Here is a 17,555-nt window from a genome sequence, read left to right on the forward strand (position 1 = left end):
GTCTAGGGACTCCTCGATGCAAGGTAGGGGGTACGCATCTCGGTGCGTCACGTTATTTAGGCGGCGGTAATCGCAACAGAACCGCACGGAGCCGTCCTTCTTTATGACGATCACGGCTGGTGACGCCCACGGACTGCAGCTCTCTACCAGGACACCCTGGTTCACCAGGTCTTGTACGTGTCTCTTTACTTCTTGGAACACGTGGGGCGGTATTCGGCGGTGTCATTGCTTGACCAGGTGTGCGTCACCAGTGGGAACGTAGTGCGTGACCGTGGTTGTGTAACCATAGTCCCCGTCGTCGACGGAGAACACCGCCTTGTGTTTCTCCAGCACTTGATTTAGCCGGCTCACTTGGGCCGGTGTGAGATCCTGCAGGTTCGCCTGTACGGCCACGGCGAGCCCGCGGGTCTTCCCGTCCGGCTCCGCCTCTGGCGGGCTGGCTTGAGTCTCAATCGCCGTCACTCGGACGCCTCCGTCTACTTCCTCCCCGGTCACCCTCTCCTTAGGCCGTACCTGACGGGGGCAGTGGAGCTCCGCCAGCCTCGACCGGGGTCGGAGCACCATCTCGACGTTGGTCGGGTTCAACACCCGCACAGGCACTCTCCCCTGTCGGGCGTATGCCACCACGTTCGCCACCAATAGTCCGGGAGGCAGGTTGGCACTCGGCATATTCTCTAGCATCACGGGACGCCGCATCCCCGCTGTCGTCTCACAGCGCCCTGAGACGACCACTTCGCTGTGTGGGGGAATGACCACCGACTCTCTGCCGGCCACCTTGACGTACCCCATCCTTCCCGGGGCGGTACACTCTCGGGCTTCTTGGGCCAGGACGGCGACCACACGGCGGATGGCGATGCTTCTAGCGGCGACACGTCTTCGGTTCACCGGCCGCATCCCCTTGATCCCCGCGAACAGGCCGTCTACCCCGCCGAACACGTTCATGCCCAGAAGTCCCTGGACGGCGTCTCCTGGGGCCCCTCGGCCGGGATCGTCTTTTAGTATGAATATGCATTTCCCTGTAAATGTCATATCTAGGCACTTCACTTCGGCGTAGAGACACCCCACCACTGGGATCTCCAACCCGTTGGCGGCGATGAGAGTGATCCAGTTGGCGGGGGTCAACCTCGACCTCGGGAAGTGTCTTCGGAAGTGGCTTTCGTACATGGTGGTGACTTCGGCGCCGGTGTCGAAGAGGCAGCGGGTCTCGACCCCGTCGATCTGGACGTCTAGGGTGAGGCATTCCCCTTGCACGTCTTGCGTCTCGGTGCCCTCCGCGGCCGAGTCGGCGACTCCGGTTACGACGGCGTCGACTGTCCTTCGTGGTCCGGGTCGGTACCCTGATGGGCCCGGAGCTTCGGGGTTGGGAGTAGAGGCGGGGCGTGGCTCGCCGGCCGAACGGGGGCAGTCTCTGCTGATGTGGCCCGGCTGATTGCAGGCATAGCAGATCAGCCTGCCGTCTTCGTCGCGGCGGGGCTCTCGCGTGGCGGCGGTCGCGTCGCCTCGGCGTCGCCGTCCGGTGGCGCCTCTCCGGGGCGCGTCACGTTCCTGTGAGAAGGTCTGGGCTAGTTGCTCCTGGCGCGCACCTAGCCGCTCCATTCCCGCCTGGATCTGCCTAATAGTCTCCCGCAGCGTGTCAACGCTCGGCGGGGTCTCTCGTCCCTCCCCGGCCGCAGCTTGGACCAAGCCCCGGGGGGGACCCTTGTCGGCGGGGAGGACCAGCTCGTCCTCCGTCCAATCGATCGCCGCCTGCAGTACCTGGGGAAACGGCGCGTCCCGTCCTCCCTCATGTACTTCCGCATTTCTCTCCTCAGGGCCTCGTCCCTGAGGCCCACCACAAACCGCTCTTGCAGCAGGGCGGTGGCGTCGGCAACCAGCGTAGGCGCCCGACGTCGTAGGCGGCGGATCCTCTCCTGCAGGTCATAGGCGAACTGGCGTACGGTCTCGCCGGCGGCCTGTCTTCGGTCAAAGAACTCCCCCAGACGAACTCTGACCAGGACCTTGTCCCCATAGGTTTCATCGAGGAGCGAGAACAAGGCTTCCGTGTCGGGGATAGTTCCCTCCGTCCGAAAACATACCATCTGCTTCGCTTCGCCTTTGAGGTGAAGCTGTACGACCTCCGCTTGTTCCTCCGCGGGCACTCGACCGGCACTCGACCGGCCAGGAAAACAGCCTCTCCCTGAACGTCAGCAAAACAAAGGAGATGATTGTGGACTTCAGGAGGTCGGGGGTCAAGGACTACAGCCCCCTCAGCATCGACGGGGCACCGGTTGAGAGAGTCAACAGCTTCAAGTACCTCGGAGCCTACATATCCGAGGACTTGACATGGACCACACACATTAACATTGTGGTGAAGAAGGCACGACAACGCCTCTACTTCCTCAGGCGCCTAAGGAAGTTCCAAGTCAGCCAGAAGATCCTTAAGAACTTCTACTCATGTACAATAGAGAGCATCTTGACCGGCAACATCACCTCCTGGTTTGGGAATAGCACTGCAAAAGACCAAAGCAGACTACAAAGAGTGACACGTTCAGCCGAACGCACAATTGGAGGGGGGCTCCCCACCCTCCAGAACATTTACTACAAGCGTTGCAAGGGCAAGGCTAAGAGAATCATTAAAGACTCCAGTCACCCGAACAACTGCCTCTTCGAACTGCTGCGGTCAGGCAAGCGATACAGGAGTCTCAAGGCGAGCACAGAAAGACTCAGAAGTAGCTTCTATCCCCAGGCCATCAGGCTGCTAAACGAACAATGAATGAACACTACACAACAACAACCACCAAACGCACATAGCACACACATCCACACGCACACACCCACTTTAAACAAACACACTGTAGCACCCACTCCACACACTTTATAGCACACACCCACTTTAAACAAACACACTGTAGCACCCACTCCCCACACTTTATATTTATGGATGAAGGATTGCACTACAACTCGTACACCTTACTGTAAATTGTACCTAAAATTGTACCTCATCCCATTTCTGCTTTGCACTAGATAGTACTGTACATTAGTACACTGCATAGTATTGTGTATTGTATATTATATGGTAACTCAGAACATTGTACATATGTCTATACCGAACACTGTGACCTCATTTTCTTCTTCTAAATTCATGCTATATTATGTTATTATGTTATTTGATACTATCTTGTCTAGCACAGTCTCTGGAGCGTAACAGTAAGAAGCATTTTGTATGAAAGTATTCTGTACTTCTGTATGACAACTATTAAAGAACTTGAACTTGAACTTGAGATGGGTCCTCATTGCCTGGATCCAGTCTTCCACAGCCAGTTCCCCCCTCTCTTTTTCACCCCCAAATTCGCTGCACTTCCGCTCTCGTTGGACGTACACCACCGGGAGCTGTAGGATCATGGTCTGTGCCGTGGCAAGAGCGGCTTGAGTCTTTTCCAGGGCCAGCGCCTGTCGGTCCAGGAGGCCGGCGTGTGTGTGGGTTCTGTTCGCCAGGGCCTTCACCTGCGCGGTCAATTCCTCCATGGTTTCGGCCTCCTCCTCCTTTACCTCGGCGGCGGCGTCCTGGCCGTCTCGTTGCTCTTTTAGGGCCGCCTGGGTGTAGCGCTTCTCTTGGAGTGCCCGTTCGGTCATCTCCTTCATCACTTCGGCTTGTTGCTCCAGTAGTGCCGTCTTCGCCCGACACTCCTCCTGCAGCTCCTCTAACTTCGCCGCCATCTCCTCAGACATCGTGGGTCTCTCTACGGGTCCCGGTCAAGGGAGTAAGTTAGGATGTTGATCCTGTTCGTGACGCCAAATGTAGCAGGGTGGATTATCCATGCTTCGTGGGAACGGTTGCTGGCAGTCACAAGGTAGCTGGACACAGTAGAGCTCCGTCTGACTGCACCCTAGTCTTTGGGCCTGGAGCGTCGACTGGATGCTGGTCGTGTGAGTGGATGGGGCCCGGGATTTACCAACCTGGTCTGGTACTCTGGTCTTCCTCCCCTGCAGCAGGGCGGTCAGCAGTACTCCCCAACACGCTCCCACTTCCCCCGGTGGCTCCTTAAACCCTCCCACACCTAGTGACTGAATTGTAAATAAATACCCTGGGTTCCCCCCGCAAGCAGTACCCTCCCTCAATGACCCTAGAAACCTCACAATGAAAAGGGAAAGGTGGAATAGGAAGGGGTTAATTATGTTAACGTTACCCACACCAAAAGAGTTGTTAAACGGCTCATGGATAGACACGCACACAGAGTCCCATCTAGTTCTTTAATGTTATTTATAATGGTCAGTTACAATGATTTACTACTAGTGACCAATTGGACTGAAGTCCCACTATAGTTCCGTTGGTAACTCCATGCCTCATAAACACGTATATTATACACCCACCTCTGGGTTAATATCAGGGATAATATACTTCAATGTGTTTGACTCATCACCCACATCTGGGTCTTCACCCTGTATAATACCTCCAAAAGGCTTTAATTTTACGGCAAGAATAATACCTCTCTAGGCTTTATTTATGCACCAGGTCTGTAACTTCTCCACAGAGAAAGGGTTAACTAGATGGGAAAATATTATTAAACACAAACACGGTATCACACTCAAAGAAAATGAAAAGAAATCAAAAGGTGGGCCCACTAATACCTTACAAAAGTCCTATCTTAATGCCGGCATATATTGTTTGGGGTTCCCCTTATGAACTGTAGTAGCAACGTTAACTTCGCCCGCAGGCTGCACCACACTGTGTACGGTGTAATAGCTCCGGAGCATAGATGCTCATTTGTACTCATCCAAAATGGCGGCCTCTCCGCGCCACCGTTGTCCGGAAGGCTCTCGGCGGGGTTGGAGCAGAGGGCAGTGTTGGGCTGAGAGCGTGTGCTGGGTGATAGCAACCTCTGTCGGTCTCTGAAGGCAGCCGGGTGCAGATCTGGTCGTAGACAGCCGAGGCGGACTGGTTGTAGAGTTGGTACTGGGTCGACACGCGGATCTAACTTGCCCTCACTCACACTGCAGCTAAACTCTGGGTCCCAAACAGCCCTTCTGCTATACGGGATATATCATAACGCAGGGTGTTCCTAAACACCGGTTCTCTTCGCGCCACGCTGGCGGGACGCCTCGCTAGAGGGAATAACTTTAACTTAAGCCCAACTCGGCTATACCGTTCTTATTCTAGGATAACTCGTGGTATATCACTAGGGATATTCAGGGAGAAACATGCAAGGCTCCACTACGAGTACATTCATAGGATAACCCGTAATATACTCAGGTTCAATACGGGGCTCTCCAGACACGACCACTCCGGTACAAGTCCAATGTCGAAGAGGCTGCTTCCTCGCACTTCCGTCCACTTCCTTCTCCGTCTCTCACGTACGCTCTCTGCCTGCCACCGCCCCCTGCTGGCGCCGCCAACTAGTCACAAGGAAGAGGCTGATAGAGTAGGGTCCAGTAATCCTGTTCATAATCCATATTCCAGTGAGTAGAACAAGGAGGGGCGAGCATCATTGTTCGAGAGAATATTAGCGGAGACTAATTAGAATGTCTTGGTGCATCAGGGGAGATAGAAAGGCAAGTCAGCACATCTGGATAATAGGTATATTTTCCAGGTTGCTACACTTACTACCAAGTGTCTTTATACCTGTATCATTGTACATATTAATACTACAACTCTCCATACATCTGATTACCACTATTACTCAGTAGTACTCATTTGTATATTTTGTACCCAGTTAAGTGTATGTGCATGTGGTCAATATACCCAGTCCTACTGTAGCTTACCTCGACTTAATTGTTAGAAAAAATAAGATAAGATTAAAGACAAAGGAATAACACTACATCATCACTAGTTAACAATGATTATGCTTCCAATAATTACAAGTTATTTTGATTAATTTATTTTTATTTATTTCACATTTCAACATTATTACGGGGGCGACAGTGGCCCAGGCGGTAGAGCAGTCGTCTGGCAATCCGGAGGTTCCTGGTTTGATTCCCGCTCCTCCCGGGCAGTGATGGGTCAAATGTGAGTAACAAATTGTAAAGCGCTTTGGATAAAAGCCATTACATTACAAAAAACCCTACAGAATTTTTTTTAGAGTTTATGTAATTATGGACATAATTCTTTATATCTCTCCATCCACGATTGTGGAGTGCAGGCTCAGCTTCCAAGCAATTAACGCAGCAGTCTTTGCCGGGAACCTTCCGTAGTGCGATGTAGGTTGATAGCTGCTTCCACACTGCTTTTCTTTCGCGAGTTGTCCATGGTCGCCTTTGAGCTTAAAGGAAAACTCCAACATTTTGGGAAATTAGCTTATTTAACATCTTCCCTGGAGTTAGACAAGAAGATACATACCTTTTTTGTCTCTGTGCGTGCATTTAGCTTAGGGAACAGTCGCTCCGTTAGCATAGCTTAGCTTCATCACTGGAAGTGAGGCAGATCCGGAGCCTTATAGTGTATAGTTTGATTGATTGTTTGAAACGTTTATTAACAGATTGCAGAATACACTCCAAAAACAACTCCAAAACGTTCATGTAAACATGTTGTGACCTGTGTATTCACCACGTGGAGAAATATACAAATTATAAGCAAATATACTCTGAACTATTTTTTGGCCCAACCACTTCTCTCTGAGCGCAGCCAGTGATTTCAACGTGACGCTGTGTTTGTTTACATTCTCATTAATTCAAAAGATCCGAACCGATTGAAGTTTATGGATACCATGACTTGAAATCCTCTTACATTGACGATTAAAAGCCTCCCCAATTTAGAAAACAGTAATCCAATGGCTGGTATTGTTATATACCGGACGCTCTGAGCTAACCGGAGCTAACACAGATCAGGATCGTAAAGCATATATAATGACTTCCTTTCTGGGGTTGTCAAAATAAAAGTGCAACGTTTATAGCAGCGGAAAATGTTTATTTTGTACATTATCTAACGTTAACACGAACCTAAACTTTAGGTTAGTTGTAACGTTAGTTTAGGTTCGTGTTAACGTTAGATAACGTTGCTACCTATATGTACCTGGCGCTGCTAACTGGCTATCGTTATGAGAGCTAACGTTGCTACCTACTGTACCCGGCGCTGGCTAACTGGCTATCGTTATGAGAGCTAACGTTGCTACCTACTGTACCCGGCGCTGGCTAACTGGCTATCGTTCCTGTTCAAACAAAAATGTTAATAAATGGGAGCTTCCTCAAACAGCCATCTCTTTCCCGACAATCCCCTCTGTGCACGAACCCTTACATATGGTAATTAAACATTAAAAAACCTGCGGCTTATAGTCCAGTACGGCTTATATATGTACACATCATTCAATTTAGCTTCTGCGCCTTATATTCAGGTGCGGCATATAGTGCGAAAAGTACGGTAGGAGATTTTGATGTGCCTTGAATGGAAAAAAAATGAACGTGAAGTATACTTGGAGCCATTTTTCATTCATTATTCTATCTTGAATGAGTTATTCCTAATCTGTAGTTGTGCAAATGTGAGAAAGAGAACACTCACTACGCTGTGAGATTATTTTCTGTTTCTTGCGTCTTGATGGGGAACAGATCGGTGTAGCACCTGTGGAAAGAAATTGGGAAAAGGGGTCAGTCAGTGTCTCAACATGTGGACAGGAGAAGCCTGGGATGGAACCCGCAACCCCGTCATCAGTGAACGACCCAGCCCATATGGTAGCTAGCTGATCAAATAATCCACACTACCAGGTAGCCTAACACACATGTTATACACGCATTTTAAGTGTTTCACGTACCATCCAGTTCATCAGAGGAGCTTGCGGCTAGCTCATCACTCTGCTTTGAATTAGGAGATTTTGATGTGCCTTGAATGGAAAAAAATGAACATTATCAGACATGCAGCAGATTTAGGAGTCTGATCTGACGGTCACAGAGCTGAGGGAGTGCGCCCAGTTAGCTGTAAAAATCCATAGATTAGCCGCACCGTTATATAAGCCGCAGGGTCGAAAAATGGGGGGAAAAGCCACGGCTTATAGTCCGAAAAGTACGGTATTCATATAGCTAGGGCCATCAGAGAGATGATGCAGGCTACCTGCAGATCTAAGCATAAAACAGCCAACTTACCACCATTCTCCCCCTTTCCTGGGGAAGTAAAATAAGAACACTGGGTTTTTGTAGATCTTTCTTCTCCTCTCAGATTCTTCTAAGTAAGTAAGTAAGTAAGTAAGTAAGTAAGTATTTATAAAGCACCTTTCATACATGTCATGTAGCTCAAAGTGCTGTACACAATTATAGGCATATATAACGATAAAAGCAATAAAGTCATAGTGATCAGTTAAGATCAATGTTTAAAAAAAATTATAATAATAATAATAGTAACGTAAAAATGAAAATAACGTAAAAACAGTCATTTGCTTACCAGTTTGGGAGAACAGGTCCGCACAAACATTTCCGCTCAGTGGCAACCGGAAGTGCACTAAACCAATGCACTTGTATTGTAGGTAGCAATGTTTAGCTCTTATAACGCTAGTGTAGTTACGTTTTTATCAGTGGTCATAGTTGGGTCCATAGTGCTTTACCAAGTCCCATGGATCCATCAGTGGCCGTGTATTGTGGTAGAAAGAAAGAAAAAGAAAAACGTATAAAGAAAACAGTCTAAAGTTTGAAAGTTTGGGAGGTCCGCAAAAACACGCCTTCAGCTCAGAAGCTGAGGCGTGTCAAAAACTTTTGAAAAACTGGAGGCGTGTCTCCTATTGTACCCATTCCTTCATCTAAAAAGTTTGAAAGTTTGGGAGGTCCGCAAAAACACGCCTTCAGCTCAGAAGCTGAGGCGTGTCAAAAACTTTTGAAAAACTGGAGGCGTGTCTCCTATTGTACCCATTCCTTCATCTAAAAAGTTTGAAAGTTTGGGAGGTCCGCAAAAACACGCCTTCAGCTCAGAAGCTGAGGCGTGTCAAAAACGTTTGAAAAAACTGGAGGCGTGTCTCCTATGTACCCGTTCCTTCATCTAAAAAGTTGGGTCCACAAGGCTTATCCTAGCCTCATGGATCCATCAGGTTTTTCCAAGCCATAACTATTTGTAAGCTAGACTGTATAGGTACGTTTTTAATTTTCCTTTAAAAATGTGTATAGAGCTGGCGTTTCTGATGTGTGTTGGTAGTGTGTTCCATAGTTTTGGGACATAGTTGGCAAAAGCCATACTTCCTATCCTTTTTTGGTTTCTGGGCATGTCTAGTAAACCTGTAGTGGATGACCGTAGCGTTCTTGAGGGCAGATAACTAACTAGGGAATTTGCTATGTATTTTGGGCCTTACTCATTAAGAGCTTTATATGTTAGGAAAAGGACCTTAAAATCAATTCTATGAGTTATTGGAAGCCAGTGCAGAGTGGCCAGGACTGGAGTGATATGTTCTCTTCTCCTTGTATGAGTTAGTAATCGAGCTGCAGAGTTTTGGATAAGCTGAAGCTTCCCAATGGTTGCTTTGGGAAGACCAGTGAACAGTGCATTACAATAGTCAAGCCGACTTGATACAAAAGCATGAATAAGTTTCTCTGCATCCTTTTTATTTACGAAAGGTCTTACTTTCGCTATGTTTCTTAGGTGGAAGAATGACGTTTTCATGGCCTTATTTATATGAGACTTAAAGGTCAGGTCTGAGTCCAAGATGACACCTAGGCTTGTAACCTCAGTCTTTACATAGGATGACAGACTCCCCAGGTTTTTACAGAGCACTTCCCTTTTCGCTTTTGGGCCGATCAATAGGATTTCGGTCTTGCTTTCGTTTAATTTTAGGAAGTTATTGTTCATCCACTTGTTTATTGCTAACAGACAATTTGTAATGGACTGTATGGCTGTAGTGTTATTTGGTTCTGCGGAGATATATAGTTGTGTATCATCAGCATAACTATGGAAGCATACATTGTGGTCTCGAATGATGTCCCCGAGGGGCAGCATATATAGTGAGAAGAGTAATGGACCAAGGCAGCTTCCTTGTGCGACTCCAAAATTGCTGTCATGTTCCTCGGATACATTGTCTCCAAGCTTAACATAGAACCTTCTCCCCTTAATGTATGTTATGAGCCAATTTAGTACATGATCGGAAAAGCCAACCAGTCTTTCTAGACGACTGATCAAGATATTATGGTCAATCGTATCGAACGCTGCACTAAGGTCCAATAGGACAAGAATTGAGACTTTGCCAGCATCGGAGTTTAGCCTGAGGTCGCTAACTATTTTGGTAAGGGCAGTTTCAGTGCTGTGATTTGTTCTGAAACCTGATTGTAGTTCCTCCATGATGTTATTATCTTTGAGAAAGGAGTTTATTTGTACTGAGACTATCTTTTCTAATATCTTGCTGATAAATGGAAGGTTCGATATTGGCCTATAGCTTTTTAGTTCGTTTACATCTAAGTTTGTTTTCTTTAGTAGTGGTTTTACTACAGCCGTTTTAAATGCATCTGGAAAAGTGCCTGTTTGAAGAGACATATTTATGATTTCAAGGACATGATTTGAGACACTATCAAACACCCGCTTGAGAAATGCTGTTGGTATAGGATCGAGGCAGGAGGTGGCGGAATTACACTCAGAGACAATCTTACAGAGGTCAGGTAATGTAATACATGTGAATTCCCCCATAGTTATCTCAGGTGGGGTTTCACTCATAGCCAGATCTATATCAGCGGTAATGCTTGCTCTAATCAATGATATTTTTTCATTAAAGAAAACTGCGAACTCTTCACATTTTGTGGCTGATTGCTGCGGTATATGGGGGGGTGGTATGTTAATCAGCCGGTCAATGGTGGAAAAAAGTACCCTGGAGTTACCCATATTTTCTGAGATCATTTTGGAAAAATATTCCTTTCTCGCAAGTTGTATTGCCTTATTGTATGCGCCCATGGCGTCTTTGTATAAATTAAAGTGAGCTGTGAGTTTGAGTTTCCTCCATTTTCGCTCGGCTATCCTACATTTTCTCTTGTTATCTTTAACATTGGTTTTATTTAGCCATGGAGAGATTCTATCAGTTTTTACCTTTTTAACCTTTAGAGGGGCAACAGTATCTAACACAGTTGACAAGGTGCTGTGGAAGTTTTGCACTTGCTGATTTAAGGAGGATTCACTGCATTGGTCATATGATTTCATCATACTAGAGAATTTTGCTTCAGCTCTAGCGTCCAGAAGCCTTCTGTGAACTAGGAATTCGCTTCTGGTCTTATGTAATATTAGGCTTGTACCATAGAACACACAATAATGGTCAGAAATTGGAATTTGTTTTACTGATATATTCTCAATGTTTAGCCCTGTTGTTATTAGTAGGTCCAGAGTGTTGCCATGTTGGTGGGTGGCCTCGTGAACATGTTGCATCAGTCCAAAACTGTCCAGTAGGTTCAGAAACTCACAACCCCTGGGGTCATCCTTTTTGTTGATATGAATGTTTAGATCTCCATTAAGAATGATTCTATCATACCTGGTAATGCAGATCGATATGAGTTCTGAAAATTCCTGTATGAAGAGTGGCGAGTACCTTGGTGGTCGATACAATGTCACACATATTACTGGCATTTCTGTTTTCAATACAATAGCAAGGTATTCAAATGATAAAAATGTTCCCAGGTCAATATCATTGCACACAAATTGAGTGGAGATGATTGCTGCTATTCCGCCTCCCCTCCCACTCTGTCTGTTTGATTGATAGAATTTAAAATTGGAAGGGCAGGTCTCAATCAGTGTTGCTACACCAGTGATATTGTCTAACCATGTCTCTACTAAAAACATACAATGTACACCATGTTTTACTATGAGTTCATTTATCAGAAATGATTTTTGTTTCAGCGCTCTAACGTTGAACAGTGCTAGTTTTAGCTGTACGGGTTCTGTAGTGGGGTGTGAGATAGTCTGTGGTTGAACACTGATATTGATAAGGTTAGATTTACATATGGGACGTGATAATGAGTAATTGATTAGTCTTTTGGTGATCAGAATCGGGATGACACTCAACGTGTTTTTTTGTAGTTTAGGCTGCTTCTGTATATAGTCTACAGAGCTAGATATGGTTGGTTGTCAGGCCAGTGATGCTATACTTTGTATGACGTTATGTATTAGCACATTTACCCCTGATATGTTTGGATGGATGCCATCGGGTCTGTAATGGTCTTTCCTGGACCAGAGCAGATCAAAGTTATTTATATAGCAAAGTCCTATAGTAGTACAGTGGGTCTGTAGCCATTTGTGCAACCAGAACAGACGGCTAAATCGCTCAGATCCACGACCTATGGATGGAATGGGGCCAGACACAATGCATATTTTACCCAGGCTTTCAATAGTGAGTATTAGTGATTCAAAGTCAGATTGGAGTTTAACGGATTGTCTAGCCATTACGTCATTTGCTCCGATATGAATGATAACGGTGTGGGCGGACGGATATCTCTCGATGATTTCGGGAGTACACTCAAGTAAGTCAGTAACTTTTAAACCGGAAAAACAATACGTAATGCCGTGTGGTATTTGCAAAAACCTGGTGATGGAATCTCCGATGAGTAGGATCTCTGGCTGTTCCTGGATGCATTCCCCGTCGTAGATGGCCAGGTTTCTATGGTGAAAAGCCGCAGGAGTAGCGTCTGCATTGCTGGCGGAGTTAGACGGTTGGTCGGGCAGCAGCGCCGTGTGGAGGGGCTCGTTCACAGCGGCATTTCCATCGATGACACTCGCCGTTTGAATGATCATACTGGTATGGGCTGCAGAGCACCGCAGACGAGGGCGTTTAAACTTTGGGGAGTCGGACCCATCGCGTGAGTCTGGGGAGCTTGGCGATGCGAGAGCAAACAGGGCAGAGCGCTTTCTGCTCTGGGTTGTAGATATATTTCCATGGTTGAGTTGTGAGCTGGAGAGGGCCGCCGTCCTGGCAGCTTCGCTTGGAGCCTGGCTAGTAGCTAGGCTAGTAGCTAGCAACGGATAGTCTTTGAGCAAAGCTACATTACTAGCAGCAGGAGACGGAAGCGAGGGAGAGCCTAGGAGGCTGGAATTATTACAAAGAGGATTGAATCGGTTTGATAGTTGAGGTGAATCAAAGGGATCATATAGAGGAAGGGAGAGCTTCCGTCGGCCCCTCACCACTGTCGCCCAGGAGGGACTACTGGTGTAGCCTGCGTCCGCTTTTTCCATGCTAGCCAGCTTGGACATTAGCTCCGTTTGACGCTTGAGAAGATCCATTACTAGTATCTCGATGGTTTTCAGTTCCGTTCGCATTTCTGCGACATCTGATGTTGGAGCCATTTCCTCGGGGGAGTTTAGCACTGTGAGTACTGTAGCGTGTAGCTGTAGCTATGGCAACAACAAGCGCCGATAGCTTTAGGTCACGTCCAGTAAAAAGTCACATAAAACCAATAAATCCAACAGTATAAACGATAAGAGCAAAAGTCACAGTGATCAGTTAAGATCACTGGTTTAAAAAATGGTAGAAAGAAAGAAAACAGTATAAAGTTTGAAAGTTTGGGAGGTCCGCAAAAACACGTCCGTTCAGTAGTAAGTAACCGGAGTGTAGTGGATCCAACCAACTAACACACAGGAATGCGAACAGGAGTGAACAACCTCGCCCCTGTATTCCACCACAAAGTCACCTTTTCTGATTGTACCAGAACAGAACACACCCCGACCTATCAAAGAGAGAGATGGGTGTTACAAATTAAGCAACAATGCATTTCTGAATAAAATCACAAAAATAAAAAATTTGAGTAATCTTGGTGTCAAATCATAAATGTTTCACTATGTAGAATCTGAATCTGGACCCATGGACTGACTCACTGGCTTCCTTGTACCATAGATCAGCCCCGGAATCCTAATCTTCTGCTAAATTAGGGGATCATGCTATGTTATAATAAGTCTATTATGTGTAGCATCTTCCTGTACAAGACTTACAAAGTTGACATGACACCACTATGCGGTGTGTGTGTGTGCGCATGGGGAGGGGGTTGAGAGACTTTCATCGGTAGAGAGGTAGTAGCTCAATAGAGCGGATGTCAACGCACAGCCAGGGCACACTGGTGGCACCGCTGCTGTGAAACTCAGCATGAGGTTCAGTATCAGCTAAATAATTCGTTTGTTATAACTAAATTACTTTAGTGTCCCAAATGCTGTCTAATAAGCCCCACATCAGTTAGCTATTGTAGATTACATGTAGTTTAATGTGGAGCTTATCAGACAGCATTTGGGACACTTAAGTAATTATTGAATTATTCAGCCAATACTGAACCCACTGCAGCGGTGAAACCAGTGTGCCCTGGCTGTACATGGACATCGATCTGGTGTGTTGAGCTACTACTCTTCTTGATAATAAGCCACAAAAGGTAACGTTTTTGACACATATTGAAACACAGTTAGTTTCTCCTCCCTATTGTTATCATGTAGCAACAATTAGATCTGAAATGAGTTTCAAAATGGTTGCACTGTGAGGGGGAAAAAAACAATATTCCATTTACCACATATATTTTAGGCGGATTTTCACCACGGGTGGAACAGGTTAAGTGGCCCAGTTGTAATGACTAATTCACTTTGCAGTTGCTGTAGCATGTGGAGGCCTTAAGGAAACCACACCATCACTTCTCCCCCTCCTTACCTTTGTCTGGGCGTATGTACTTGACATGTAAACTGGTAACCTTGTCAGTTTTAGACAGAGCATGAGATGCAGCCTCTTTTTTCGGGTCAATTCTTCTTGGCATTGTGTAATCTGCCAAGAATAATGTTGTCATAGTTGGTACACAGCTTATTTATAATATGATACAATATTTATGATTCATACATTAGTGAACATATTAGGTACATACGATCATACATGTAGGCAAGCAAGCAGACATCAAGCCCCCCCCATCCACCCAACCCCACCCCACCTACCCAACCTCCTCCAATTGAAAATGGGGGACCCTGATGTAAACAAGACCAAAGCCTTTCTCTGCAATCTGTTAATAACAATCAATCAATCAATATTTAACAGATTGCAGAAATGGGTACAATACAGTGGAGGCTGCTGACCAAATTTTTAGGTGAAGCACAAATTATTATATTATATTATATATTAAATTATATTTTTAAAACATCCCCCACTGTGTGTCAGTGGTCAGTGGACACAGATGAAAACATATTAACATTAGGTGACAGCACACCTGACCAAATGAAATCATATTAGGCGACAGCGCACCTGACCAGATGAAATCATATTAGGTGACAGCGCACCTGACCAGATCAAAACATATTAAGTGACAGCGCACCTGATCAGATCAAAACATTTTAGGTGACAGCGCACCTGATCAGATCAAAACATTTTAGGTGACAGCGCACCTGACCAGATCAAAACATATTAGGTGAAGGTGACAAGGAAGCCACAGACTCATACCCCCCCGACACTCAACTAACCGCCTCGGACAGTCCTTCATACCAGTGGCCATCAGGCTCCACAACAGTGGGCAGCAACTGCTGCCAGACATCGACCTGGGACTTATAGGAACCCAAGGAGGACAACTTACACTACCTTAGGCATACTGCACCTTATGTGGATACTGTGATACTGTGAATAATGAATAATGTATATTTCAGTTAGTTAGATAGTAAATTATAACACTACCTTATGCATACTGCACCTTATGTGACACTGTGAAAATATATTTCAGTTAGTTAGATAGTAAATTATATTGACCTATTTGTTTACACTGCTTGTGTTGTTTTCACTACCTGTACCCCCCCCCCCCCTTCCCCCATGCTGCTATGATGCCTGAATTTCCCCAAGGGGATCAATAAAGGAATATCTTATCTTATCTTAAAAGGAAAGATGAAATTCCCTACCTGGGTTCCATCCTATAGAGGCAAATCATTCCTGTGACAAAATGGGATCCAATGTAATAAAACTAAGTCAACCAACGAACTAGATTCCTGTACCGGATCTCCTCTCTGGTAAACAAGAATACCTTGAAGACTCTAACAGGAGCACTCATTCAAGGGTACTACGACTATGCTTGCACCTCATGGTACCAAAGCACCTCAAAGGCACTAAAAACAATATTACAAACATCACAAAACAAACTGGTCAGACTACTGCTTGACCTTACTCCTAAAACCCACCTCACCCCTGCCCACTTTGACAACCTAGGATGGCTTAGAGTAGACGACAGAGTACAGCAACTTGCAATGGGCCTGGTCTACAAGATACACTACACCACTAAGATACCCATGTGCATGTCGGAATACTTCCCAAAGGTCAGTGAATACCACGACCACAACACCAGAGGGAGTTCCACAAATCATGTTCAACCCAGATAAAATAATTTAAAAAGTAAAAAGTAAAAAAAAAAAAAAAAAAATGTAATAAAAAAAAATAGTCATAACTTAGAAATGAGATTGCATAGGTCTATGAATCGATATCTGTTTTGATTAATTGCCCAGCCCTACAGTGTGTACAGTAAGTTAGCTTGGTGATTATCATTGTGTAGCTGGCTAGCTACTGTTAGCATACAAGCTTTTACAAACACTAGCCTACTTACTTTTTCATCCACAACGTTTTTTCTGATCCAGATGCATAAGTCCACTTCTTCATGTTGCTCAGTTGCTGGTTTATACTTCGGTCCTAATGTTGGCGCAAAGTTTAATTTAGCCTGACTTTACTTGTTATAGCTGTACAGCTTACTTCTACTAAACAACAACTAAACTACTTCCTTGCTCTTTCAAACAGTCAAAATGGGTCCATCTGCAGGGTCGGAGGTTAGGCTTAGCTCTGGCCAATCTCAAGTTTCTCAAGTTTCTTTATTAGTGTTCATACAGAAGTACAGAATACTTTTATACAAAATGCTTATTTCAGTTACATTTTGTATAAAAGTATTCTGTACTTCTGTATGACAACTAATAAAGAAACTTGAGACACTTGAGATTGGCCAGAGCTAAACCTAACCTGCAGATGGACCCGTTTTGACTTTGCAATGCAGCAATCTCTGATTGGATTTGCAAGGCTGCCAATCATATTCAACCTCCATGTATTGGATGGCAAGGGCTGTCAATCATTCAATCCTCCATTCAATGGCAAGAGTTTAACTGCACAGACCGTGCTTAGACGAAGTTAATAGCCTATTTCGATTGGCTGTTATTTATTATTTATATAACATTGGGTCACACCTGTGAAGTTTTCTTCACGAATAATTACTGCAGTCATTACTGCAGTGCAGGCCTGCTCAGAGCTGTCAATTTTGGCAATTTTTTTAAAAAGAAAAAATTCACTGGCATTTTTTTTACAGAGGAAAACTTTTCTAATAAAAAAATATAAAATAATAATAATTAAAAAAATATTTTTTTTATATATATATATAAATAAAATAAATGTATATATATATGTAAATTAATAATAATTATGAATTATGAGTGAATTTGTGTTTCACGTGTTGTCATAGAGAAACCTCCACTGGTACAATACAGTACAGCTCATTACACACAATTGTTAAGGGGATGCAGACCAGAGAAAGACGTTCGTCTTGTTTACATCAGGGTCCCCCATTTTCAATTCATAGTGACATACATGACATACTACTGTCTATCTGCATGTCATGTATGTCATATATGTCCTGATGAATTGAAAATGGGGGACCCTGATGTAAACAAGACG

The sequence above is a fragment of the Notolepis coatsorum genome (genome assembly GCF_963971535.1).
Source record: "Notolepis coatsorum genome assembly, chromosome: 3".
In the NCBI taxonomy this organism is placed as follows: Eukaryota; Metazoa; Chordata; class Actinopteri; order Aulopiformes; family Paralepididae; genus Notolepis; species Notolepis coatsorum.